Consider the following 26946-nt stretch of genomic DNA (forward strand, 5'->3'; position numbering starts at 1 on the left):
GATGTGTTGCTTTCTCTTTTTCTTCAGATGTTTTCTGGATATTGAGAATAGGAGGAAGAATTTGGAGGGCTCTTACCAGATGCTATGTACAGCAGCTGAGTTTAAAAAATTGCTGTAGAAAAAATAATCTGGAACCTGCTTTTTTAGTGTAAAAACTGGACAAATTTTGATGAGATTTTCATGAGACTGTGTTGAGAACTTATGGGGAGTTCTTTGTGAAGATCTAAAATATTTTATTTTTTAAAAAAATTTGTTGCTACTTTTTTCTGAAGGGAAAATTTTAAATCTGCTTGGTGATGTGTTTGTTAAGTTTCTAGTTAAGACTAAGGTGATGTAATTGCTTTTTACTGTGTGAATGCTATATTTGCTTTTTTTCTTTCTTTTGAATTAATGGAAAATGGATTTTTTCTTCTAGCATGCTCAGTAATGGTTGTCTCTTCCTGGCAGTTTCTTTTAAAAACTCATGTTGAGGCATAACATGTAACATAGCACAACTTCATTTATCCTGTTAAAATTTGGCAGTCACAAGGATGTGAAGCATTGCTTAACAGAGTTACTAGCTGAGTTTAAGAATGCATGTTACTCATTGCATGTAGGTAGGACTGGTTCTCCTCTGTTTCCTGAGTACTGATGTACTATTTGAAGGCAATGATTTTACTTCTGACTTTGCTAAACTTCAGTCATTTGGGCCAAAATCTTCCTTGTTGAATGAATGCCCTTTATTGACTTATTATCTGAATAATGTTTAAAGTGAGCATAGTTCATTGCCTTCTAAGGGTAGTGATGGAGGAAAAAATATTTTAAAATTACTCCTGACCTTTTTTTCAAGCTGTTCTTTGGGAAAAAGAGTTTAGAATTTCAGTGTGAAATAACTTTTTGCATTAAGGATATACATTTAGTTGCCATTTGAAAAGTTTTCAGAAAATTTGGCAAATTATTAGTGTCTAAAAAATTCCTGATTGTAGGCACCATTGTTGGAAAAACTTTGTTTTCCACACAACTTTCTGTGCACAACAGAAATTTCTTTAAAAGTTCTAAGCAGTGAGATAGATGTACAAACTCTTAGTTTTATGGTTTCCATTCTCTGCTTATCCACAATGCAGATTATTAATTTAAGTGTGTAAAAGACAGGAAGTAAAATTGCAGATGGATGGAGGAAGAGAGCAGTGGACTGGAATTGGACTTAGATGGATGGGGAGGGAATGGAGTTTGAAGGGTAGGAGTTGGTAGAAGGCAGGAGCTTTGAAGTTCTTAAGAAGCAGGGCTATTGCTTAAGATGATCAGCACATCTCCCATGAAGAGAATTGGGAATGTCTGAAGAAAAGACTCTGGGGAGAGACTTCATAGCACTTCTCAGTAGTAAGTGGGACATTTCACAAAAGCTGGAGAGGGATCTTTTACAAGGGCATGTAGGGCATGTAGTGCTGGGACAGCAGAGAATAGCTTTAAGATGACAGAGGGAAGGTTTAAATTAGGTCTTATGAAGGCATTTCTTATTGTGAGAGTGGAGAGATGATGTGTTGCCCGGAGAAATTGTAGCTGCCCCATCCCTAGAAGCGTTCAGGGCCAGGTTGGATGGGGTTAGTGGAAGGTGTATTTGTCCATGGCACGGAGGATGACCTTTGAGGTTCCTTCCAACTCAAGATTCATTCTATTGTTCTATGAAATGACTGAACTATAGTGACTGGATGAAGGAGCTGGTGGGACAGACACAAATGCCCTTAAGAAAGATAAAGGAAGAGCTGTGAAACAGCCTTACCAAAAAGCAAAGGCAAAAATATACTGTGGATTTGCTTGTACAGTCAGAGAAAGCAGTTCAGGGATGAGAACGGATGGGAAGTGTGTTCTTTCTGAGAGAGGCCAGAGAGGGGAAGGAGAAGAATTGCCTGAGCAGCCAGAAGAAGAAAATAAGGATTGGCTGGGCAAACGAGTATTATTTCACACAGAGGAATTCATTGTTTGAGTCGTCCTTTTTTTTTTTTTTTTTTTTTTTTTCCCTAAACTGAGAAAATTACTTAGGGGGAAAAAAAAAGCTCAGAAATTTGGACAACTGCTTTTAAGAGCAAATGATAGGAGGTTCTGTAGTTCAGATTACCTGTATAGGTATATGTGCCACCTTTGTGAATGCATTGTGGTATTCTTAAGTCTGTAATCCCTTTTTTACTGACAGCAGGATATCTATTCCAGCGATTGTGTACAATAAGTTGAATTGTGTTTTTAATTTTTTTAAAACAACAGGTTTTATTATTATCTCCAAGTATTTGCCTTAGATATTATTGATTCTGCCTTGGAGAAAGGGATAAACTCTAGAGATTGCTTTCACTCCTTTCTTTTATGATTAAACATTTCTGATTTTCTTTGGTATTCAGTGTGTAGCCTTTTTCCTGAATTGTTTTGTGTCATGAAGCCCTGCTCCACAGACAGAAGTCTTAATTTTCTCGTAGGCTTTTCTGTGGGCTGTACTGGAATATTGTAATTCCACAATTAAGCTCCACAAATGCTTATTTTAAAAATCTTTTTGACGGTAGTATGTAATCACATAAGTTGAATACTGAGATGAAGAAGCTGCTCTTCATTATCTTTGGAAGTCTAACTGGAACAAGTATAGAACCTTAATTTTAAATTAACTGGCTTTTTTTTTAATCATTTATATGGTAATAGTAGAACAGATTTTGTTAATTTTGGGTACAAATATGACTAATCAGTGCTTGTTCAAATTAGGCTTTGGAGCCTGCAGGATAAAAGGAACACAGAAATATTTGCCATTGGTAATAAAAATAAAATGAGATTCCCAAGAGTGATGTGTTTCTGTTTCCTGCTATCTGATCTGAAGCTTCTTTCCCTTTGTAATTTCTTTGTTTTTACTTGAATTTGAAGTGTCATATGTACAACAGACCTTACAGCCTCACAAATAGACTCTGATTCATTTCCAGAGCAGATCCCTCCTGTAAGCTGGAGGAAGATTGGGCCTAGGGATGGCAGAGAAGTGTTACGCAATTACATAATCCAAGGAACGTGTCAGAATTCTTGGAGGCAAGGGACATTTATTAACTTTTGATTGACTTTGCAAAGATTTTCAGCCTGGAGGTGTGGGATTTCCTGTAAAAGTCTAGAAACTTTTGAGTCAGTACTCAGAAAAAGTAATGTATTAGTATTTGTTGATATCAACTTTTCAATGCTGAATGCTCTGCTTTAGGGGATTTTTTTAAAGTCACGGCTCTAACATTTTTAATAGTAAGAGTTTTAACATACAGCTATGTATTTAGTGTGATGCATTTCTAAGCATTGTCTTGTAAAATAGCTGTTAGAGTGTAATAAGTGAAATTTACAGTCTTGATTTCTACATCATAAAAAGATATTGGAGTGAGATCAAAAAGGGATTTTGTTGTGATACTGCTATTGAAAAGGTCACCCCTTGAATGTCAGTCAAAAGGTTGACATTGAGAGATGCAAAATGGAACTTAGGTCCTCTGGTGCTAAGTAAGGGATCCATATTGGTTAGTTGATACAAAACAGGTATTTTTACATCCCGGAGTTCAGTTTGAATCACTTTATTTGAAAATTATATTCTCGTCTTCATTTTTTTTTCCCCTGTTCTAATTAATTTTCTTTGCACTGTGATGTAGTATTCCTTCAGCAGGAGGAGAAGGAAATGGTCACCTCCCCATAAAATATAAAGCCAGTCAAAGACACTTAAGAGATAGTGACAAATGCATGTTTGAATGTCCTGCTACTGGGGAGGATTGCACAATCTGTCTGATACGTCAAGCAAGTGTTCAATCTCTGTCCTCCTGATGTTTTAAATGAAGTGTTGAGGGCTGTAGGTAGTACACAGTGCCAAGTAATCCATTTGTGTTAGTTATGTTGAAAGCATGTTTATGACTGACTTTCTTACTCTGAAGGTCTTGCCCAGACTTACGTGTAAAACAGGTGTTGAACTGCTTGGTACTGACCTAGACTCAAGCAAGGTTGTAGGGGAGCTTTTCTGGTGATAAGTTAGGTGACTAATGGCTTAGAGAGTTGTAGGAACACACTGTGCACTCCAGAGTCACTATTATAAAAGGTTATTTAGAGTTATGACTCTGCATATTTACTCACTGGGGTAATTCCCTCTGGCATTCAATCTAGCATGATGTAAAATTTGGTCATGTTATTTTCAAAAATAGGTAATTTATTTTTACCATGGAAAATATAATTAAAATATTTGAGGAATTGAAATGAAAATGGAATGGTTAAAAGACTGTTTTGTCTGTAATTCACTAAATATCGTTACATGAACAGGCCGTCATACTACTGGAAAGTAAACATTCTCAGTTTTCACATCATACTATAGCTTTAGCCTGCAACCTGGAGAAAGAATAATGAGAACCATTTATGTAATTTTGTGGTGTATTAAATGCTTGCCTTGAACTAGTAGACTTCAGAATAGGAATTCCCTGGTTTTTTTTTTTTAATTTGTGTTTATTCCTGGCAAATCTTTTTCCTAGACTCAGAGTAGACATAGGATGTCATGGAATTAAGCAAATTCCTAATCATTTCTTGGTAAACAATTCATCAGTGAAGTCTTATAAAAAGATCTGTAGGTGGACTTCTGAAAATTCAACACAAGTCCTGATAATCTGAAGGTATTACATACTCATTTACAATGAATGTTCAATTGTGTATATGTAGCATGTGGCAATTGCACATAACTTGGGTTAATTTAAACCTGTTTCATTGCTGGCTAAGGAAGGTTGGATTAATTTGCATTTTTCATGAGCATTATGTACAATTATTGAAAATCAGCTGATGCACAGTTGACTAGACAGTGTAATCTACTTGGACTAATCAGCTTGTCCAAGTGTGGCTGTCACTCCATGTAGCCCAATGTAAAATTTGGGTGAGAACAGTATTTGCCTGAAATAAAAACATTTAAGGTCTACTATCTGCCCCTACTTACTGATACAGGTGTAAATTGGACCAAGTGTTTTGGGAAGGACAAACAGAATGGATGAAATCCTCATTGTAAAATACACAAATTTTGTAATTCTGATAGAAGATATCATAAAGCTTGTTATAGATATAGCAGGTAATTATTTTAAACAAGAACAGAAACATTGGTTTTATGATGATGCTTAAATACTTATGCTATTTTGTGATGAATCAAACAAAAGTTAGAAAATTTACATATTTTAGTTTTAAGGGTGACCCTGTAGAAAACAGCATCAGTAACCAAAGGCATTAAACTGGCTGTACAGAACTTAGAAGTTTTATTTGCAAAAAGACAGTTACCCTGATAGGAAGAATTTAGTTTACTTTCATGTGCATGATTATGATTTATAAACATTCTGTAAATCAAGTTACATGCAGGTTCATTCATAATGCTTTAAAATTGTACTTTTGCAAATGGATTACTTTCAGTAATCCAGGGTTTACACAGATGTGATTACTAAAAATTCATATCAAAGTATTTGGTTCCTTAAATAAGAAATAACAAGAACCTTAATGTTAGGGTATTAACATACAATAGAATATTTATTTTATTAACTCAATTATTATAGTAGTAAATAGCAGGTGCACACAAGACAAAATAGTTTCTTTTTATTTTTAGATAAGACATAATAATTTTTAGGCTAGATTTGCCCATTAAGGGTAACAATCGCTTTGTGATCCTTAGTATTGTTCTGTGGTTAATTTGGTTTTTTTTCCATAATCATTGTTAATTGTTTCATGAATCTTTGTAAGTTAAAGATGTTTATATTTTGGGGGAATGACGGGGGAGTGAGTTGTGGTCTGGAGTGCTAATTGATGAAATGTAGTGGTCGGCTCCCAGTTGTGATTGCTTTGCAGTAACTCTGAACTCTGAACATAGTTTAATCAATTCAGCACTCATTTAGCTTACTAACACACTTATCAGTGGTGTGTTAATTAGCATCAGATAACTTGAAAGATTTTTTTAAATAGAAAAACCTGTGTAAAATGCTTCTGTATTTGTTTGGGTAATAACTCAGATACTTGTCCTCTGGAAAAGTGGAGAGTTGTCTTTGAGAATTCACCTTAAAATCTTTTAGAAATAAGAATTACCTGCTTGACAGCATCTTAGAAAATGTAGAAGAGGGTGTTTGTTATGAGTAAAGTAGAAATAATTAGCAGTGGGGGGAGCTCAAGTTCCTTGTAATATGAATCTGGAAGACACAAAAATAAGTGAATGTTGGATTATATGAGGTAGGAGTTCAATACTATACAGAATACTACGGTCAGTATAAATTTGTGTTTTACACACTAGTATTATCATGTGTGCCAAAGCATGCAGGTAATAATCTCAAACATTTGGCCTGGGAAGGCCACTTGTGATTCTGCAGGCTCTAGTTTATGGTCTCCCATGGCAACTGTTAAAGAGGAAAAAAAGGATTATGAATTAAGATGTGTCCCACAATCATATCCTGTGAGTTTAATGTGAAGAAGTTTTTTTTTTCTGGATATAAACAACCTGTTCACACAGGAACAGATCTTTACCTTGCTGCTCAGGTGCCCTACTCTTTGTTGTATATTTAATCACAGAGATTGGTAAATTAGCAATTATTCTGTTGGAAAGCAGGACAAAAACTCAGTACTGTCATGGCTTGGACAAGTGGCTACTAATGATTAGTGTGCCTGCCTGTATAGGTGCCTTGGCATCCAAAGCTGCTATTACTATTAGCTATTCCTTATTTCTACTTTAGTGTGTGTATATGTCAGATTTGAGGCAAATCTAAGCTGTTTGAGACCTGATCTGTTTGAGATGCTTCTGGTTTATCTTAGATGACGTGTGAGTGAAATTAGAAGGGTGCCATCCTTAATTTTTGATGCTTCTGAGTTGTTAGAATATTCCCAAAAAGATGTGTAATTTCTACGTCCCCTTTGTGCTAAAATAACTTTCAGTCTGGAAAAAACGCAAATGGATTCTAGCAAAGCTGCAGAGAATTGAGAAGAAACTCCAAAATGAGCTTGTGACTTGAGAAATAATGTTAATGTTTCACAGCAGAAAGATTGAGCTATCGCTCTAAAAGGTGCATGTTATCACCTGCATCTCAGGAAAGACTGCAAAGATCAGCTTTAGTCTTCTCTCAAAGGTACTGCCCTGAACATATATATTTCTAGCAGTGCTGTGGTTTGCATTTTATTCTGTGTTTTTATTAGCATTCATCAGTGATTTATGATTGGCGAACAGCTGTAGCTGTACTTGTCTTGTAAGTCAGTGAGCTGAAAATCATAGAACACTTATTTTAGGATATTTATGTTTAGTTTTAAAGTAATTAGAAGATACAATGATAATAATTAAATTTTAGGAGGGTTTAATTATTTTTTTCAAGATAGGTAAAATTTAGCTCAGTTGACTGTAGCATGCTGATGGTAACACCAAGGTTGGGGATTTGATCCCCATATGGACCATTAATTTATGAGCTATATTATGATCCTTGTGGGTCTTCCAACTCAGAATATTCTGTGATCCTTTGTGACACTTCAGATATAACTTACCTCTATTTTGAAGTCCACTCCCTTCCTAGAAAAAGGGAACATGTAATTGCAAATTATTCTAGTTCGACAGGTTATGAAAATAAAGTGCTCAGCATCCAATTGTGTGACTTCTGTTAAAAAATTAAGCATGACTCACTAATCTAGTCTTCACTTTATTCATTAATTTGATTATCTGCATGGTCAGTTATGATTATCCTTGTATTTGTATTGTATGGTTCACCTTTACCTTGGCAACAGCTGGGACAATAGTGGTGTCTGAATTCTTGTCAAAAGTTTTGTATAAAAGCCTCAGTGAAATTGAGAGCTGTAATTAGGCTTCTCTTGCACAGTAGTGAGGTTCAAACCTTTAAGAGATGGTTGTCAATTAGAATGTAGTACCCAGAGAATAATAATCTTTTATGTTCTTCTATATAAAAGATGAAGAACATCTGTGCGTTGTCAGGAATGGAAAGATTCGGTGTGGATTTTTGTGGTGTGACCCTGTGAGGTCTAATTGAACCTTCATGAAGTAGTTCTTGGGCCTTTGCCTTAAGCCCACAACACAATCACCTGTGCAGCCTGGAACTTGGAACTGTGTACCTGGCCTAAGACATACTTCTTTTGCTCATCAGTTTAGAATTTAGAGATTTAGATATAGGAAGCACATGGATTTTTATTTCATCAATCAATGGTATCTGCAGCTTGTAGAAATAAAGTTCACAAATGGGAAAATGAAAATGTTTCAGTTTTGGTCATTAATTGATGACCAACTTTCTCATATTGGAAGGTGTGACTTATTTATATAAATATGGAAAAATTAGTTGCTGTATATGAATGAGTAGAGACGCATTTGCAGTGTATTTATCCTCTCTCAGGTTTTACCAGCCATTTCTTTGAACAAGTATGGCTAAGAGCACTATTTTCTTTCATGTATTAATGGACCTTTGTCATGTTTTTTTATTTGTCAGCTTCATTGACTCCTTGCTTCTATAAGTGAGAGCTTATATGTGTGACATAATTAGAATATACTTTCTGGAAAGGCCATGTAATTACTTTAGTAAGTGAAGTTGAAAACAGGCTTAACTAAACATAAACCAAGCTGCTCTTACACTGAGACTTACATTACTGCATTTCTGTGATGTCTCTGATTAGTTTAAATATCTACTTTTCAGAAAAGTGTAGTCGTTTTTTATTAGTAAGGGCTTGCTCATCTCTCTCTTTTCCCTCACTTCCCTATAATTTTGCAATTGACTATTTAATCACTAACTCTTGTAAGCTAGTGAAGAAGCCACATCATGAAAGGGTGCTCAGGGAGTACAAGCAAATAAAAATCTTTCTTGTCCTGTTTCTTTGGAGCATTGACAGAAGGTATTGGTTGAGTGAACTATCAATGAGGCTGAAGCTTTGCAAGTATGTGACATGAACTAGATGGTCCATTTCTCACCTTGCAAAATACAGAAAAATGTATTTTGATGTCAGTGAGTTGGGTAGGTTTGTGGGAGAAAACTTGGTTTCTGAGGGAGCATTTGTTGTTGATTTGCAATGAATGTCATTGTTTGTTTTGTGGTATTGCAGTGCTTGATTAAAATATTTATAAATTATTTGGGAATACTTACTTTCAAAATATGTTGCTAAATTAGATCTTGAGAGATGTTTTGGCTGATTGGAAGACATTAACAACTTACACATTTCAATATAATAGAACAGATAATAATGCCAGGATCTTTTATTTTCTTGGTTTTTGGGGTAAGATGGATTAACATGTATGAATGTGTTGTCTTGTTTTCTTACATATATTAAATTTTAGCAGTTATATGATCTATTGAGAACTTTCTCTGTTTGGAATGTACAGTTTTTGATGATACTCTGCTCCAAAACAGAACAGAAACAGTGTATGGCATCTCTGGTTTTTGGAAATCTTACCTTAGTAAAAATCCTTAATTTGACTTTTGAAAATAACGTAGTGATATTTGTGGGGAAAATTCAAATCAAAGTGTGCTAGAGTGCAATTGTAGAATGTAATTAAAGTGTTCTATTTCAGAAATAATGTAATGTTACAAAGCTGAAACAACTAAGTTATGTTTTTTTAAATTAAAGTTGATGTAAATGGAAATACTTTCTAAGATGTGTCCACTTTGACATATGAAAGTGTTCAGTGAAGCACTCTTAATTAAAAAAATTCTCATTGAGTTACATGGATAGGTGTTTGGGAAGAGCATAAATATTTTCTCTCTAGCCACTAAAGGTGAGACAGGTAGGATTTTCACCAGTGTCTCCCCCCGTACTATGTTTATAGGGGTCTCATACACTGTATTGTTATGTGAATAATGTCCTAAAACTTCTGGCCATTAAATTATTTCTATTTCTGTACATGTATAAGTAGCTAGTAGTAAGATATCTTCCTGTCTTGTATGCTTTTTGCTTTTCCAGTTATTTTCTAGATCCTATTATGGTCCATTTTAGAGAGCCTTAGACAGCTTTGATCTCATGGATTATTTAAAATTTTTGCTAAATAGGCAGGTTTGTTAAGATATTGCAGAAGATGCCAAGGACTTCAGGTGAAGATTCAGTTGCCTTGGCACAAAGCATGGGGTTTGTTTTTTTTTTTTTTTATGGTCCATTTTAGAGAGCCTTAGACAGCTTTGATCTCATGGATTATTTAAAATTTTTGCTAAATAGGCAGGTTTGTTAAGATATTGCAGAAGATGCCAAGGACTTCAGGTGGAGATTCAGTTGCCTTGGCACAAAGCATGGAGTTTTTTTGTTGTTGTTGTTGTTTTTGTTTTTTTTTACCAGATACGTTTTTGGAAAATACAAGACACAGAGAATTAAGGTGGCCTTCAGTCTGTGGTTCAGTTTGATATCTCTCATCCATAGCGCTGTCTGCTATATTTTTTTTGGCCAGGTTCATATGGCAGAACAATTGTAATATGAACATCTGTCGTTTTTCATCTCCCCAGTTTTGAGCGTGCTACATTTAAGTTTCCCTAAGCTAAAAACAAGTACTCTGGATGCAATGATTACATCAAGACCAGCTAGGTATACTGTGGTAATCAACGAAGTTTAGCTGAATTTACTAATTTCTTGTATTGTAAAATTGGTGGTTTAATTATTCTGGTTTGACAGCATAATACTAGGGAAGCATAAAGACTATAAATCCAAGCCTTTATGATGCAAAATAAAATCTCTCTTTTCAGATCAAGGAAGTTTATTAGGAATGACCATGCTTAGTTAGTGCACACCCTCTTCTAAATTATAGAATAGGTACTTTGTTTATCTGAAGAGCGATACTTTTTTCACAACAGGTAGTGCAGAAGCTTTGCAATTACATTAAATGAGTCTATTAAACTAGTTGATTCAGAGCTGTTGATTGTAGTGAGAAATAGCTGATATGTATAGCTGTGATCTTCTGACTCTCCAAAACTGGAAAAGTAAGGAAAAATGCTTTTACTCAAAATTAATTAATGAAACCTCTTTATCAAGTTTTATTTACATTTTGTGGTAAGAGCCTCCTTAACACTGTAATTTAATTTGAATCAGTGAAAAGGACAGTTTTTCAAAAGATTAAATATCTGTGGTAATACTGTTGTATGCAGTCACAACATATTGACTGAGGAGTTCTTTCTGGATTGTATAGCTTTCCCTTCCCATATTTTGTGTTTGAGGTGGGAAGTACAGTTTTGCATTAGTTTTAAATCATATTACCAAATAGATTGTCAAGTGCAGGAGTTTAACTGTGAAAAACATTAATGAAATCTGAAATCCTCTAATAATTTTCTAGTTTTTAGTTCTTATTTAGACATCATTTTGATATTGCTTGCCCAGCTACCCTTGTAACCACGGCTTTGATTTACTGAAACTAAAAAAGTTTTTATTTAGGTACTATTACTGGTTATAAATTTTTATGATTAGCTTGATATCATTAACCTTGCTTGCATTATCTATCTGTGTGTGTGTCTGTATATAATACAAAGAGAACTAACAAATGTATCATTTGAAAACTGGTTTGAGTACCAGGCAGAAAAAACCCCAGGCAGTCAAGCTATGATTCTTAACAAAAAATGTATTGATTCCTGAAAAACAGCCTTTCAGAATATTTGATTATTTCACTACGATTATGTCAGTTGCCTTTCAGTCTGTTTTCTGAAACAATGGGGGACATAAATTACTGTGTTGGAAATCACTTTATGATTTTTCAATAAATAATCTATCCAACTGATATTAAACCAGTGAGAGACATACTATATGTCAGTATTAATGGTAGTCACTCTTCTTTGTACTTGAAGTTGTCTCTGAGTATAATTTCACAGCTTTTCAAGTTCTTAGCTTGAACAGTGTGCAAAACAGTACAATTATGTAGAAGGTGATATAACTAAAAAAGTTGGGGGAAAAACCCTTTTTAAAAGGTTTGCGACTTTTAAATTTTCCAGTACCTTCAGTAGAGAGTCGACCTGGCTAGTTAGGGGTCATACCCAGCTTTGAATCACAGAAGTGTTTTGGTTGGAAAAGACTTCCTAGATGGAGACCAACTGTAGATTGAGTTCAGCCATTCCATAGCTTACACAACTTGTGCCTTTTGACTCTTGAAATTGTGTGACTGATTAACTGTTAATTAAATTATTAAGAAAGAAATTGTTAAGAAACACTTCTTCTAACTACTGCTTGAGAGATTTTGGTTGCATTGTAGCAGAAATGTTGTCAGTAAGAAATTTTTAAGTTAACCACTAGAATAGCAATACACTGTGTTGACATGCAAACTGGTATTTTAAAGAATGTATTGCTATATTCTGTTAGTTAGGCCTTGCCTTAATCATATATTTTGCATTTGACTTGGGATTTTCTGTGTGCTGAATAGGTCTCTCACTGAATTCTTGTGTAAGTTTATGTATTGTATTTGCAGGGCCCCTAGGCAAAGGAAGGAATGATGAATCTGACTCCATGTTCTCAGAAGGCTAATTTATTATTTTATGATATTATATTAAAGAATACTAAAGTATACTATACTGGAGAATGCAGAAAGGATACTTACTGAATGCTAAAAGATAATAATGAAAACTCATGATTCTCTCCAGAGTCCTGACATAGCTTGGCACTGATTGGCCATTGAGTCAAAATAATTCACAGCAGAAACCAGTGAAACAATCACGTGTTGATAAACGATCTCCAACCACATTCCAAAGGAGCAAAACACAGGAGAAGCAAATGAGATAATTATTGTTTTCCTTTTTCTCTGAGGCTTCTCAGCTTCCCAGGAGAAAAATCCTGGGTGAAGGGATTTTTCAGAAAATATGAATGTGACAGTTATATTTTTTAAAAAGTCTTATGTTAAGAGGTGAAGGTAACTACATGCAGTAGTATGTGCCTCTCCCTGTTCACCACATCTTCTATTAATCAGTCATGTCTGCCTACCACCCCTTAAAACTCAAGACAACTTTCTGCTCCTTTACATGCCAGTGAATACATCTGCAGGATCCATAAATATTCCTGAGAAATATTTCTATTGAAGCCCAGGCTGTACTTGCCCCTTCATTGAAGTACTACTTAATTTCTAGTATTTACTGGTGCTGTTGTTTGTGAGTAATGAATCATCTTGGGGTCAGTAAGCTTTTTGAAGAGGATTACTTGACAGTGTTGGGAGTTCGTGCCAAAATATTCCTGACGTTTTACACAGATGTTATGCTTTAGAAGGCCTGTATGCTTAATTTGGAGTTTTGAGGTCAGTCTGTCCACAGAATATAATTCAAGTTAGAGAAGAGCTTGCTTTTCATATCTGAAATAAGAACCTGTATAAAATTAGCCATTTTCAATTAACAGTGAGGATTAAATTGAAAGTGTGCCATATATTCTTCGCAACGTTGCATGGGTTAAATATCTACATATATACACAGAAGTTTCAGACCTCCACTGTAAGTTGTTTTCAGTCAGTTTATTCAATAGACCAAAACAAATGAACTGTTAGGGTTTACTTGGCAAGTGGAATATCAAGTATAGTTTGACTTTGGTTCTTCAGAGGGCAGCATGGGTAATCCTTCTACAGTATAAAAGTAGAAACCATGATAATTTTACTGACTTTCCAGTCTGCAGTAGTAGTAACTTGGTGAAGTCTTAAGTGTTTTTCTCTTAAGTAGTACCAGTGAAAATGGCCAGAGGTTCCAGGGTTGTTATGCTGCTGTGCTGCAGTGTAAGGTAAGGTTTCATGGATTCTGCCAAACAATATTATAGAAATTCTTCAATGACCTAAATGTATTTTAGTGATCATATGTTTTCATTTTATAGTGATTATAGTTTATGGTTTTATTATAGGTATATAAATTTATATATTGTCAGGTATGTGGGGACAGTCAGAGTGTTTGACAGTTGCTGAACACTGTGATATGAGTATTTGAAGTGACCAATTTCCCCATATGGACCAAATTGCAATAAGATGGTAGAAACAGGTGAAACAGAAATTACCTGCTTTGGATCACTGGATAGTCTCTGGAGCAGCTGGAGTTGAGAGGCCTTTCATCAGAGTAATTTTCAACATTGATTATGAAGTTGCCATGAACCTTTTCTCTCTTTGTGTGGGTTTCATTTCTTTACCGGGGCGGGGGGCGGTGGGAGTGGGGTGTTGTTTGGTTTTGTTTTTCTTTGTAGTTATATATCTGAGTTTTTGTGTACATCTCAGGTTTAAATTATTACTCTAATATTTATGAATTTGGAAATACAAATAAATAGGACAGAATTCCCTCTATCTCTGCTCTCAAACATTATGTCGTTTTCTCACCACTGCCTCCACCGACACTCACATTGATGTGCTGTATTGCTGGTGTCCTGTCTTAAGAGGGAGCAAAAAGAGCAGGATTAATCCTAGTTTCTATTGGTGTTTATCTTTGCATGAAGCAGTGGGACAGTATGGAAGGAAAGTGAAAGGCTAGTGAATAGAGCTGAGAGAAAAGTAAAGCAGTAAGAAGTAAAATAGTTGAATTTGAGAAAAAGTTTTTTTGTAAAACAATATTTTGAAGAGTTGCTGGTTACAACAGTAGTAGGAAAGGAAATATACAGAAAAAGGCAAATGGAGATAAAGAAATGGTTAGCACCTTTCTGCTGTTCATTTGCTTTTTTTCTTTAGAGGTTGGAAATATACAGAAAAAGGCAAATGGAGGTAAAGAAATGGTTAGCACCTTTCTGCTGTTTCTCAGTCCAGCTCCTAATAGCATTAGAAAATTAATCAGAAAATTTGAAATTTCTTGAGTACCCCCTTTCAGGATTAGGTCATCTCATTCTTACCCTCCTGTTTGTGTACTATATTGTGCTGTCTCATTGAAATGAATAATGAATTGGAGACAGTGCTGTGAGAGCAGTAGCTTTTAGTGGCAGTCAGTTCAGCTGTTACATGGAACTTTATCCTGTGCTTTGTGTCAGCACCTTTAGTGCTACTACTCTCACTCAGCATCTCCCATTCTCAGGTTGTCCTGCATTTATTGTTTTGTATGTTAATTTCTATTTACTCTTTCTGTTTCTTGATGTGTTAATTTACAGAAGGCTATGAGACTAACTTTTGTCAACTGATGCTATTTCATGTTCCTTTTTTTGTTTATGTACACAATACAGTAAATTGTTAAAATGCTTTTAGACTGTGAACTGTCTAAATTTTAAATATATTAATAATTCTGAAGTAATTTAGATTCCATCTTTAATCTAGCCTACAATACAAAATGTCTTTAATCTAGTCTACAATACAAAATGTTTATAAAATTGCCACACTAAATCAAAAGTAAGTGAAACTGAGATATTCGCGAAATATTAAAACACATGTTTTCTAGGCCTAAACTTCCATTGTCAAAGCATGATAGCATAATGTTTTTGTATATTAACAGAGAGAGGCTTGTTTGCACTTTTGCTATATTTGAGTTGCAAAGCTGCAGGAAGTCAGCTATGACCATATTTCAGCAGGTGCATAGCAGTCTGAAGAAGAGACCTAAACCAGAATATTGGCAATATAAACTCATTCAGCAATTTCTCAGGAAAACAATCAATTCCATACCTGAAATAAGTAGTTTTTCAGAAGTGGTGAAAGAGTAAGCTGATCTCCTCAGCTATGTGGCTGCCTTCTAAACCAAAAGTTGCAATAAGTCTCAGGAAAGATGGGGTAATTTGTGGGTTAATAAAATAGGTAAATACAGTTATGTTTACAAATGTCATGGTTAAATCTATCCCAGCTAAAACCAGCACTTTCGTGTATACAAGCCGTACCTTGCTCAGGATAATCAGCAAGTGTTCTATGCTTTTTAAGGAGAATATAGTTCAAAAAAGATACCAGGGTGGAGAACACAAAGGACTTGTGATGTATCTAGGAAATTTACTTTGTATACAGAAGACAGAACAAAGCATTCAAAGCATTTGACTGTTAGTATGAGAGGAGCAAATGATAGAGGAGGCTGGCCTTATTGACAGTGTGAAGGAGATGGAATCTCCTCTTTGTGATGTGAGACAAAGCGTGTAAGTGCTACGGGAAAAACCACAAAATCTTGCAGCTGTAACATTGTGGGGTAGATATGGAGGCTAGTTGAAGACAGAAGATAAAAAGGTGGGCTCAAAATGCCATAATGACAGTTGTAACAATTAATTACTCTGTAGGGCGTGAAGACAAAACCGGTCTGAAAACACAATGTAAATGACACAATCAGCTAAAATAAAAGATGACCGAGTGGAGCAATTGTGGCAGAGGGCTACTGAGATGGTTGGGGGGCTGAAGCATGAAATTTAGTAGTAAGAATCTGAGCTTTGGTTGTCGTGGTGAAGAGAAGGCTAAGAGAGGGATTGAAATGCTTTCTTTAAAACGTGGCTGATAATGACCATTTATGTAGGAGGCAAGGCAGACTCCTCTGAGGGGCAAAACAAAAGAAGCAACAGCTGCTGTTGCAATAAGGGAAATGCTGACTGGATTTAGCTGGAAAAAATTCACAGTGAATCCCCATTCTTGAAAGCAGATTTTTATTAGCATGGTCCTTAGCAGCCTGGACATAACTGAGATTGCTCTTACTTTTAGCAAAGGGTTGGTCCCTTTGACAGTAAATGGGCTAATTTTTTGCCAGCTTCTGTTTAGAATCATTGTCTTTACTTAGTAGCAGCAGGAGGTACTGAGAGAAAGCTTTGTTAAAATACTGGTCAAGTTCATTCTTACTTGGTTTATGTATTCAAGGTAATCCACGTGTGAATACAAAGTTTCATCTAACTGTAACATTTGGTAGTTACTTGCCTGTCTGAGGTGAGTTACAAGGTGCCTCTCATGGATTTGATGGAATTAGATATTTCAGTTAGATAAAGATGTTAATCTAAAAGTTAGCTTTTAAAATATAATTTCAGATTTCTAGATCTGATTTACTGTGATTGCATATCCAGTGTTTGAAATTCTATGTTTAAATGATGAAAGAAAGAGTACTAAAGTAAATCATTGTAATAAAATAATTTACCTAGAGGTGTTTCCTGCTGGGTGTTACTCAAAGCAGTCATAATTAGAAGCTCTGTTTTTTCCTTATATTTTTATTCTTTATTTCCAGTTCTTATGGATGTACCTTTTTTGTAGATGGAAAATATTGCTGTGTCTTAAACTCAATGTTCTTTCACAGTAGTGATAGCTAAAGAATATAATTTGGTATTTTCTAAAGGACATGCTTTATTTTAGCTAGTGAAAAGTTATATGCCAGTTAAGAATCAAATTTTGTAGGTTAGCACAAGAAGGAATGCACTGTAATGTAAAGCAGTGTTAGACATTAAAAGATAGTTATAAGGAAATAAGAGTTCTGAAAGATGAATCCACAAGCTTTATAAAATAGAAGCTTGTTAAAAACCCATGAACAAAAAGAGTTAGCACTGGTGTGTATAAAATTGCTATCTATTGTCAGCATATGGAAGATTTGGAATACCTGTCAGGATACATTTAATGACCTTGAGAGCTGCGGAAATAGAGGTAGGATAAAATTCGAGTGTGAAATATTGGTACATTTGAAGATTTATTACTAGAAATTATGCTATAATCAGACAGCTTTTTGCATGGTATATCAGAGGAAGCATAAGATTTGTGTATATTAATGTTTTTACAAAATACTTAGTCCTCTGCAAAAACACACTATTAAAAAGCATATGCAGTTTTTTAATCTGTCAGAAGAGGCATGTCTTTGTAGAAATATTCAAGTATCAGTATATGCATTGGCATGCAATGTATTGGTGTGTGATCCTTATGGGCTCAGGAAAATAATGAGATGGTAAAGTGTGGAGGGTAGTAAGAAGGTTGGGAAAATTTATTTTATGCAAAAACTTATTTTCGTAGCAAAGGGTTCTCAGCATAAGTTACAGCGCAGCCAAGCTAATTTAAACTAATTATAACTAATTTGTTTACATGACTTCTGGGCTACAGCTGGCTCATGTCTGACAAGCTCTGAGTGTTTACAAGTGGTACTCTTAATATTTGACCTACTCATGCAGCAATTCCCAAGCCATTTTTCTCTCTTGTTCTATTTCTGAGCTTAGGATAATGTTTTGGGGTGGGTTTATTTGGTATTTTTTAGTGTTTTGGGTTTTTTTTACTGATTCTCTTGCTGTTAAGTTTGTCAAGACTATATTCTACTAATGTTCTACAGCTCTGTCTTTAGGGGCTTGAGAAGAATGGTACAAATGGGCACTAAATTTTCTGGAAGGATTCAGATCTGGAAAGGAGAGAAGATACCAGCCAAGAATATGCAAGAAAAAGGGAACATGAATTGTATAAAGCTCTAGAATGCAAAAGAATTAGATACTGGAATTACCTTCCAGTAAGAATGATGAAGGCAAAATGTTTATGAAATTACTGAATGCTTGAAGTACATTATGTGATGTAAATGATAATGGTCTGGATTTCATGATCAGGGAAATCCTTGTTCTTAAGAAAACACCATGAAAAAAAATTATTTGTGGTGTGAAAATATGCAATCTAACAAAAAAAATTAACAAAAGTTACAAGAACCTGAATATCCTATGGGACTAGTATATTTAGCAATATTCAGAGTAATAGAATTACTGGTAGTTTTAGACTGGAGTTGTCTTTGAATGGGAACTTAGTATCTAATTTATTCTAAATAATCTTCTAAATGTATACTGAATTTTTACATTGATAACTAAAATTTCTGTTCTTTTGTGAAGTTGGTTTTTGGGGGTTTTTTGTCTATTGGGAATGTAGAGTCATTAGTGTGACTAACAGGTGAGATTAATTTGTCCCCCTCACTTCGATCAGCTGGAATTTACTATTCATACATAAATCCTTTGGTGCTAATAGGATTAAGATTTCTGAGTATCTTAAGGAGGAAATGAAACAAACATTTGTAGTGTTGAGCTGTTTTCATTGAAGGATTTTTGCAGCTGTAATGTAGGACCAATGAAGTGGTGTGTTTGAAAGGAAGACTCTGATTTGATGGTGCTTTTGAAGGTGGACACTTAGAACACAAATGCATTTGCTCTGCATATTGCCTTTCTTTGAAAGGAGTACATTTCAAAGGAATGGTTTTGATTTGTAGTTAAAGCTGCTATAGGAGCTATTATTTTGAGATACAAGAATGGCATTGGACTATGTGATTCACAAAAAAATCCCATAGTTGAGACCCTGTTTTGGAAAGATTGCTTTCTAAATGCATATTGTATCACTTAGTCTCTTTACAAAAACTGTTTCTGTTGCCGAAGTGCATTTCTTTGTTTCAAAGTAACTAACTTGGCTGTTTCTTTTCTGCTCTAAAATAGTTTTGCTCTGTTTTCATGTATACCCAGATGGGACTTCAGTTTGTGAATGCTTTTGCAAATAACCATGTTTTAGAAAAGACTGTGGAGAGAATGCAAGAAGCTGAGTATTTTTGTCTTCTGTTTCTGTATATCTTAGATATGCCATCCCATTTCTTTACAAATTTAAAGAAAAATTGAGGCATCAAGAGGTGACTTTGCCTAGATCAAAAATCATGTAGCAAATTATTTGATTGTTAAGAAACAAAAGGAATCACATTCTTTCTAGCCCAATTTGTAATCCCATGCTTTTTTCATGGCTTCCGTCCGTATGCTTGGAGCCAAAGAATGGTTGATTGTGATAGAGAAATCTGCATTATATGAAAATCGGGGACCACAGAGTTTAACCTACACCTTGAACTGCAGCCTTACAAACAATGGTAATGGACATGGTGATAAATCATTCCTAACATTTACCTAACAAGATCAGCAATCCTTAGCTGAGGAGAAAATACTTTGTGAATTCCCCTATCCCAAGAATGCAGTAAACACAGTGAATAGCATCATGATACTTGGCTGTATCATTATTCTTTACTAAGTGTTAATATAATGAAGAGTTTAAAACCACTTGTAGCCACCAGTATGCAATTTCAGTTCCTCGCAGTCAAAAAAGCATGAAGACTTGCGCAGTACTAACTGATTCTGTTGTGCTCTCTTCCCCAAAATTTTTTGATTAATTGGAAATAATTTGAAAATGCATTGGAAGAAAAATTTTTTTAAGTTTGGCAGTAACAGAGAGTTAAATATGTGCAGTTCTTGAAGTTTACAAAATTCTTGTGAAACCAGACAGAAGTTCTACATTTGTAAAATTTGGATTTGAACAAGCAGATTCAATTGTATCAGTGAAGTAAAGCTGCAGATAAATAAATGTAGGTGAGACTTCGATTATATTACTTTAATATTCTAAGTTGCTGTTGGTTATGCCACCTTCATGACTTACTGAATTGAAAAAGCATTTCATGATCCCTGTTCTATTGAATCAGGGATTTGATAAGCCACCTCTGAGTTAAGTTGCTAGTCTGTTCAACTTGCTGACTATAACATGTCACTTTCTGTAGTATTTCCCTATCTATCAAGATAAGTTTCTTAAGACTGTGAGTGCTGTGCAATTCCTTAGCTTAATTTCTTACGAGGAAGAAACATGGTTGTACCAAGTTGTGAAACTTTTCTGTCAGTCAGCTGCATCTGAAAGAGAAGCACAGCTTGCCGTGGCAGGCTTCATGAGGGCTGTTTTGGCCAAACGTGGCATAAGCTTTAATTAGTGCTTCCCAGCCATGTTGTCTCAGAATAAAATCAGTCGTAACTTCACTTTATAGCATTGGCCAGCACCCATGTAGCTCTGAATAAGGAATAGGATGTTGTGTGCTTTATGTAGCATATATATAAGCTGATAAATAATGGTTATCCATAAACTGATAGTTAAGGCCAAAAGGCTGAAGTTCAAGTTGTTATGAATACAAAGCTGCATGAAACAAGTTCTCCTTGGTTCTGTTGTACATGAAATAGTTTATTTTAATCTATCTCTGTTTACAGAGAGGGGAGAGAAACAGAGAAGGTGTTTATGGGTCATATCTAGAGATTCTGATGACAACGCCTTATTTCTTTACATCCCTGGCAAAATATTTGGACTCCGGATTCTGTCAGAATTCTCAGATTATGGATTTAAACAGTGGTTGGTGTAAACTCTCCTGGCAATTCTGAGACACCAGTGTGAGAGGGAAAACCTCACGATATAAGACTACTTTTGCTATTGGGAGGCATGCTCAGAAAAACCCTAGAGGAATTATCTGCTTTGCTAACCTGAAGGCAGTTTTGCAGTGCTGAAATACAAGTTTTTAATTCTCACATATTTACTTTCTATGACCTAAAAAATACTTTTGAGTCTGTGATAAAATTGAGTTTATGTAAACCTTTCTGAAACAAAGTATGTGCACAATAATTTTCTTTTTTCTGGGTAGTCTTTTATATACACTGATATAAATTGGTACAGTTTTGCTTTTTTTGCATGAAATTTTTCAACAGTTGTTAGAATGACAAAAATTCCATTCTCCTCTACAACTGTGGAGTAACTACTATTAGTTTTCATTGATAGCAAAGGGTAGTTTATAAGGAAAACTTCCTTGACTTGCCTACCTTTCTCTTCTGTGTACCTACCATTTGTTTGCAAAAATCAAGTGCTTCAGGTTCTCATAGTGTTGAAAATACTTCCCAGCATATAAATTGATGAGTTTTTGGGGATTTGTAGGGTGAAGATTGAGAGATGTGTTGACTGTTGCAGCTAACTTTCTGGAGGAGCAGATGACTAAAACTAGATTCTCCAGCAGTGGCTTTTCCTCATGTCCAAAAGCTTCAAGAATCATTGATAGATCCTCTTCATTGTCATTATTGTCAGTGCAGTCCATGAGTCAAATGTGGTTTATTTGTCATGCAAAGTAGAATTTGAAATCAAAGAATCATAGAATATATTGAGTTGAAAGGGAGTGCGAGGGTCATGGATTCCAGCTCCTGGCCCTGCACAGCCATCCCAAAGAGTCTCACCATCTGTCTGAGAGCATTGTCCAAACACCCCTTGAGTCTGCTTAGGTTGGTGCTGTGACCAGTGCCCTGGCAAGTTGTTCTAGTGCCCAGCCATCCTCTGGGAAAGAACCTTTTCCTAATATCAGCCTAAATCTTCCCTGGCACAGCTCCAGGCGACATCTGTGGTCCTTCTTGTCACCAGAGAGATCAATGCCTGTCCCTCTACTTCACCTTGTGGGGAGTTTGTAGACTGCCATGAGGTCTCCTCCAGACTGAACAAACCAACTGAGTAATTCTGTGAGGAGCATTCTACAAGGAATCAACAGTTGGTCCATGCAGACTGAGATGAAGGACAGACCTCTATAGGAATTGCTGCAGCCACTGCAGGAGCTTACAGGGGCAAAGGAGAAAGCCAGTGTTCAGAGTCTAAAAGTTCAGCTGTTATTTGTTTAGACCTCAATAATCTGATGAAGCAAAATGCAAAATAGCAGTGTGTGCTGCTTACTGATCAGTAATCGTCTGACCAGCTGGTCACTGCTCTACAGTTCCTTATAAATTGTGCAGAGTGTTGCTAAACAATGTTAAAACTTTGTAAAATATTCAGTTGTGTCCAGAGTTAAAAGAACATGGAAATATATGTCAGTAACTGTACAGGTAATGCAAAGCAGTAGTCCAGTAGTTTACAGTGTAGTTCTTCGCATCCAGAAACCCTGAGGCCGACATTTAAAACTGAATCTTGAATTATTGAGTAGTACGATTTAAAAAATAAAAAAAACCTCCAGCAAAACTACACCCCAAACCACCCCCAAACCCAAAATAAACTGACAAAGCCAAAGCAAAACTATACAACTGCATAACTATCATATGTTTCAGTTTTGCAAGGGTCAGTATTTGTTTAACTTTCTGAGGTAGAATGCCAACTGAAACCAGCAGAAAGTATATAAATTGACAGGGGATAATGCATGGTTCCTGCCTTGACTACTTGATAGATACATTTCTTATCTATACATTTCTTCAGGCTTTTCTTGTTTTTTATAATGTTGTCATAAAGAATTATCTGAATTTACCCATTTGAACTTTATCTGATGGCTTTAACCAGAGAAGGAGCCAATACTGTGATGTATAGGATAGGCTTTTAATAAAGTGTTTTTCCTGGGGATCATCTATCCAGCAGATGCAAGAATTTAGTGTTTTGTTAATCTCTAGATAATTGACATGTGAAGGATGTAGAATGAAACTGTACTACTTGTTGATCAGTATTAAATCAGGAGACAATTTCCCTCTTAAAAGGGAAATTCACTTCATGAAGTGAGATACTAAATCAATTGCTGTTTTGGTGGTAAATTTATATCAATTAGATGAGAAGAAAATTAAAGGATTTATCGTCTATTTCATACTGGTTTGAAAAGACAAGATTTTAGTTACACAGAAATGCTATGATAAACTATCTCAGAAGAAATCTTACACTGACTGAAATCATACACTGAGACCCTGGCTGTTCATGATTTTTAGAATTCTGTTCCAGTGTTCAGAGGAGGAGGATGATGGTGATGATTCAGTAATATTACCCTGAATCTTCAAAATGCTTGATATGTCCAGCCACACTTACTGGAGTAGTTTCACTTATGCGCAGTTATAAATTGTATATATAGCTGCAGATACAAGTCATGGGACAATGTAATTTTTAATTCATAACTTAATTTGTAATTCATAAAATTAGATACATTCTGAGGAATGCTTCTTTTTGAAATGCACTTTATTATACCTGAGTCAATATCATTAGTCAAATGCTTTGGTGAAATTCTTTATCCTTACCAGTGTTTCTGGAATTCAGTTTTTGCATTTGTTTCACAGTGCTTTCTGTATTCTCACTAAATCTTGAGATCTCATGCATGTTGCTGAAGTCTTTGCCTTTTTCTGCAATGTTTTTAATATTTGATTTTGTTATTTTCCAATATAACCAATGTGCTGGTAAAGTGAGCAATTGTATTTTCTGAACCATTGGTGATACATTTTCATCAAATTACAGTTTACTGTGGGAAAACATGCTAGTGGATTTTTCTCCCAGTTTATTTTTTACAGTTACTTTTTTTTTTGTTTGTTTTTGGGTTTTTGTTAGTTTTGTTTTTTTGTCAGTGGTTTTTTGGTTTTGTTTTTTTTTTGGTTGGTTGGTTGTTTTCATTGTTTTTTTCTTTGTGTGTGTGTGTGAGAAGTACTGATACGATTTTGTAAAATATCTGAGAAACTGAAATAGTTCACCAACCAGATATATACTCAGATTAATCAATGTTCCATCTAAAACCATCTGGTTTTAGATGGAATAAATAGGGACATTATAAACTAAAATAGTAGTTTAGCTTTCCTTCTAGCTTTGGACATTTATCCTCATCATTTTTTTAAGCTTTTCTAGTGAGTTTTGCTCACTGTGTGGTTTTCTATATGTCTCTCTTCACTGTCTTGATCAAGTTTACTTTGTTGCTTCCCTGTGTAGAGCAAAGGAAGCATGCTGAGCCTGGTTGTCCTTATATTGTGGTAATTGTGGTGTTTTAATTTGATAAATAAGGAAATTGTGAGAAAATCCCATGTGCATTTAGACTCTTCTTTAGAGAGCAGTTTTTTTCCTGGATAGTATGTATTGCAAGTTTTTTGCTTGTCTTCTTGAATTGAATCTTACTTTAAAAATCATTTGCCATTTGCAAGCTTTCTGAATCAGCACTGTAGAAGGTGTATGAGAATATTTCCACTCAGTCTTGTGCAGATGTTTTGAAGAGCTATGATGTGCTCTTCAGGTATGAGGAAGGGAAGATAGCTGCTGGAGGGTATTATACCGTACTTGTGTAGAGACTCTTTTAATTGGGTCACATGGACCTATGCATGTATTTTGTGTTGTCATGGTAGGGACTTCTGGAAAGAAGGTCCTTGGTTTCCCTATGTACTTGATCAGAAAAAAAGTTCAGCTGAAAATAGTTTTGGCCCTACATGATGTTTTGTAGTCAAGTTGATTCTCATGCTGTTTTAACTGACAAGGGATTTCAACACTTGTTTGTGAGAAGAACACTGGAATCATGCTCTTTTCCTCCTATTATTAATTTCTGAAGCTAAATAAATATTCCATCACTATCTCCTTGTACCTTTTCCACTTCTGAAATCAATGCTGAAAACTCCCAAACCTGTCATGTATGGGTAGTGAATACAAGGCACTTTGAGGCCCTTCATTAGGTGCAGGTTTAGAAGGTGTAAAATATTCTCTTAGCAGTATTTGTGTGTCTTTCACAACTTTCCTAAGAAACAGTCATATAGTTGTAGAGAGGTTCTTTATTCCAGATGCTGTTCACACTATTTCTGCTGTGGTGTTATTTTGACTGCTTAAAATATTACCTACTCTAACAGTACAGACTCCTAGTTTTAGCTTAGGTTTGTTAGGGTTCTTCCCCCCCCCCCCCCCCCCCCCGCTTAAATCTTCAGAAGACAGAAGACTTCATTTGTTATTGGAATTAAGTACCTCATCTTTTTTAGGCTAAGGCATGTAGACTGCAATTCAGATAATGCTGAGTGAATTGCTTAGTGGGAAGAGTCATAGCACTTTTTGGTCACAACAAAGGAAATGAGACTATGTTACTTAAAATTCTTCCTGCAAAGTTACCTTTCAGTTCTGAGTAATGTGTAAAACCCAAGGTGGTAGTGTGAGCTTGAATTCTCCAACAGTCGGTGCACAGATACAATGGGCCACATATTCCAGCTAAAATGCTGCTTTGGAATGTTACTGTTACTGTTACTGTTATGGTTAAAGCCTTTCCCCTCTTCGTCAAAAATTGTTCTGTACTGGAAGGAACATAATGTCTAAAACAGTGAACATCCACACTTTTAAGTACATGATAGTGATTTAATTTATTCCACGTGTATTTGTTTAATTTAGTGGGACAAGAAGAAGACTTCACGTTTCCTGGCAGTAAAATAGAGCTGAAAGGTAAGTTACTGAAGACAGGAAGTAATGCAATGAAAGAATCTTTTAGTAGATACTTGGCACTTACTAGATGTGATGATTACAAAACATAAAGACAGTTTTCTGTCTTAACAGAATGATGTATTTAAAAAAAAAAACAAACGTAGAATAGAATCCTATAATGTTCAAGGTTGGAAGGAACTTCTGGAGGCCATCTAGTCCAATGCCCCTATTCAGAGCAGTGTCAATTACAGCAGATTGCTCAGAGCTGTGTCTTGTCAGGTTTTGAGTAACTCCAGTGAGAGTTTTCACAAACCATCATATGCCAGTGTTTGGTTACCCTAAAGTCGAACAGGTTTCCCCTTAAGTGGATTTTTCTTCTGCTTCCCCTGACCACCATGACATTTCAGGGATACTGAGAATGGTCTCACACTGAGGTTGGCCAGCTCATTCAGCACTCACGGATGCACCTGATCAGGTCCCATGGACTTACTTGTGCATATCCAGTTTGCCTAAATGTTGCCTAGCATGATCCTCCTGTACCCAAGGGTAATCTTCACTGCTTTCAAACTTCTCAGCTGGCCTCAGTGCCAGTGTTTCCTACAGCACAGTCCTACCAGTTAAAACCAAGGCAAATAAATTTAAGTTTTACTTAATAGCACCACTACTAACTCCCAGAATATCAGGAAACAAAAAACATCTCCAGGTAAAGTAGAATTGACTATTGTATGGCAATTGACCAAATTTCTCACCAACATTAGAGTCTTGACAAGAACTGTAAGACTGTTTCCCACTTCCTAACTTATTTTTTTGACAAATACAGGAGTCTAACAAAAATGCAGGAGCTGCTCCGAGCAGTGTCATTTGTGACAGAGATTTCATGGCCTTCATCTGGCAGTCTCAAAAGGACTGAACATCAAACAAACAGGAATATGAAAGCTGTTAAGAACAGTCTCTCAAGGGATACATAGTGGCCAAAACTGCATAGCTCTTCCAATAGGCAGTGAATGACCTTGTAGTTGTACCAACTCCTACTTTCAGCATCTGAAAAAGTTATTTAAATGCCCATTAAACATAAAAACTAATAAACATATAATTGCAATGCTCAGAAAGTAAACTTTAAAATAACTCACAAAGATTCCAAGTTATGGCAGTTTAACTGCAATTATTTAAGTATGGTAAGTATAACTCCAGTTTGTTTTTTTTAAACAGACGTAAATTAC

General features: G+C 35.5%; 1 protein-coding gene across 9 annotated transcripts in view; it reads left to right on the forward strand.

Annotated features, from left to right (window-relative positions):
• NIPBL (NIPBL cohesin loading factor) overlaps positions 1 to 26946 on the forward strand; it is a 153707-nt gene that overhangs the window by 15671 nt on the left and 111090 nt on the right. The window contains exon 1 of one of the 9 annotated variants that reach the window (XM_039709675.1): positions 25729 to 25747. The exons of the other annotated variants lie outside the window; for them this stretch is intronic. The gene's annotated coding sequence lies outside the window, so the exon portion shown is untranslated. Of the gene's footprint in view, positions 1 to 25728; positions 25748 to 26946 lie in introns of those variants that run through there. 9 annotated transcript variants of the gene reach the window in all.

Source organism: Passer montanus, unplaced genomic scaffold (genome assembly GCF_014805655.1).
Source record: "Passer montanus isolate IOZ18808 unplaced genomic scaffold, ASM1480565v1 scaffold22, whole genome shotgun sequence".
Taxonomy (NCBI): domain Eukaryota; kingdom Metazoa; phylum Chordata; class Aves; order Passeriformes; family Passeridae; genus Passer; species Passer montanus.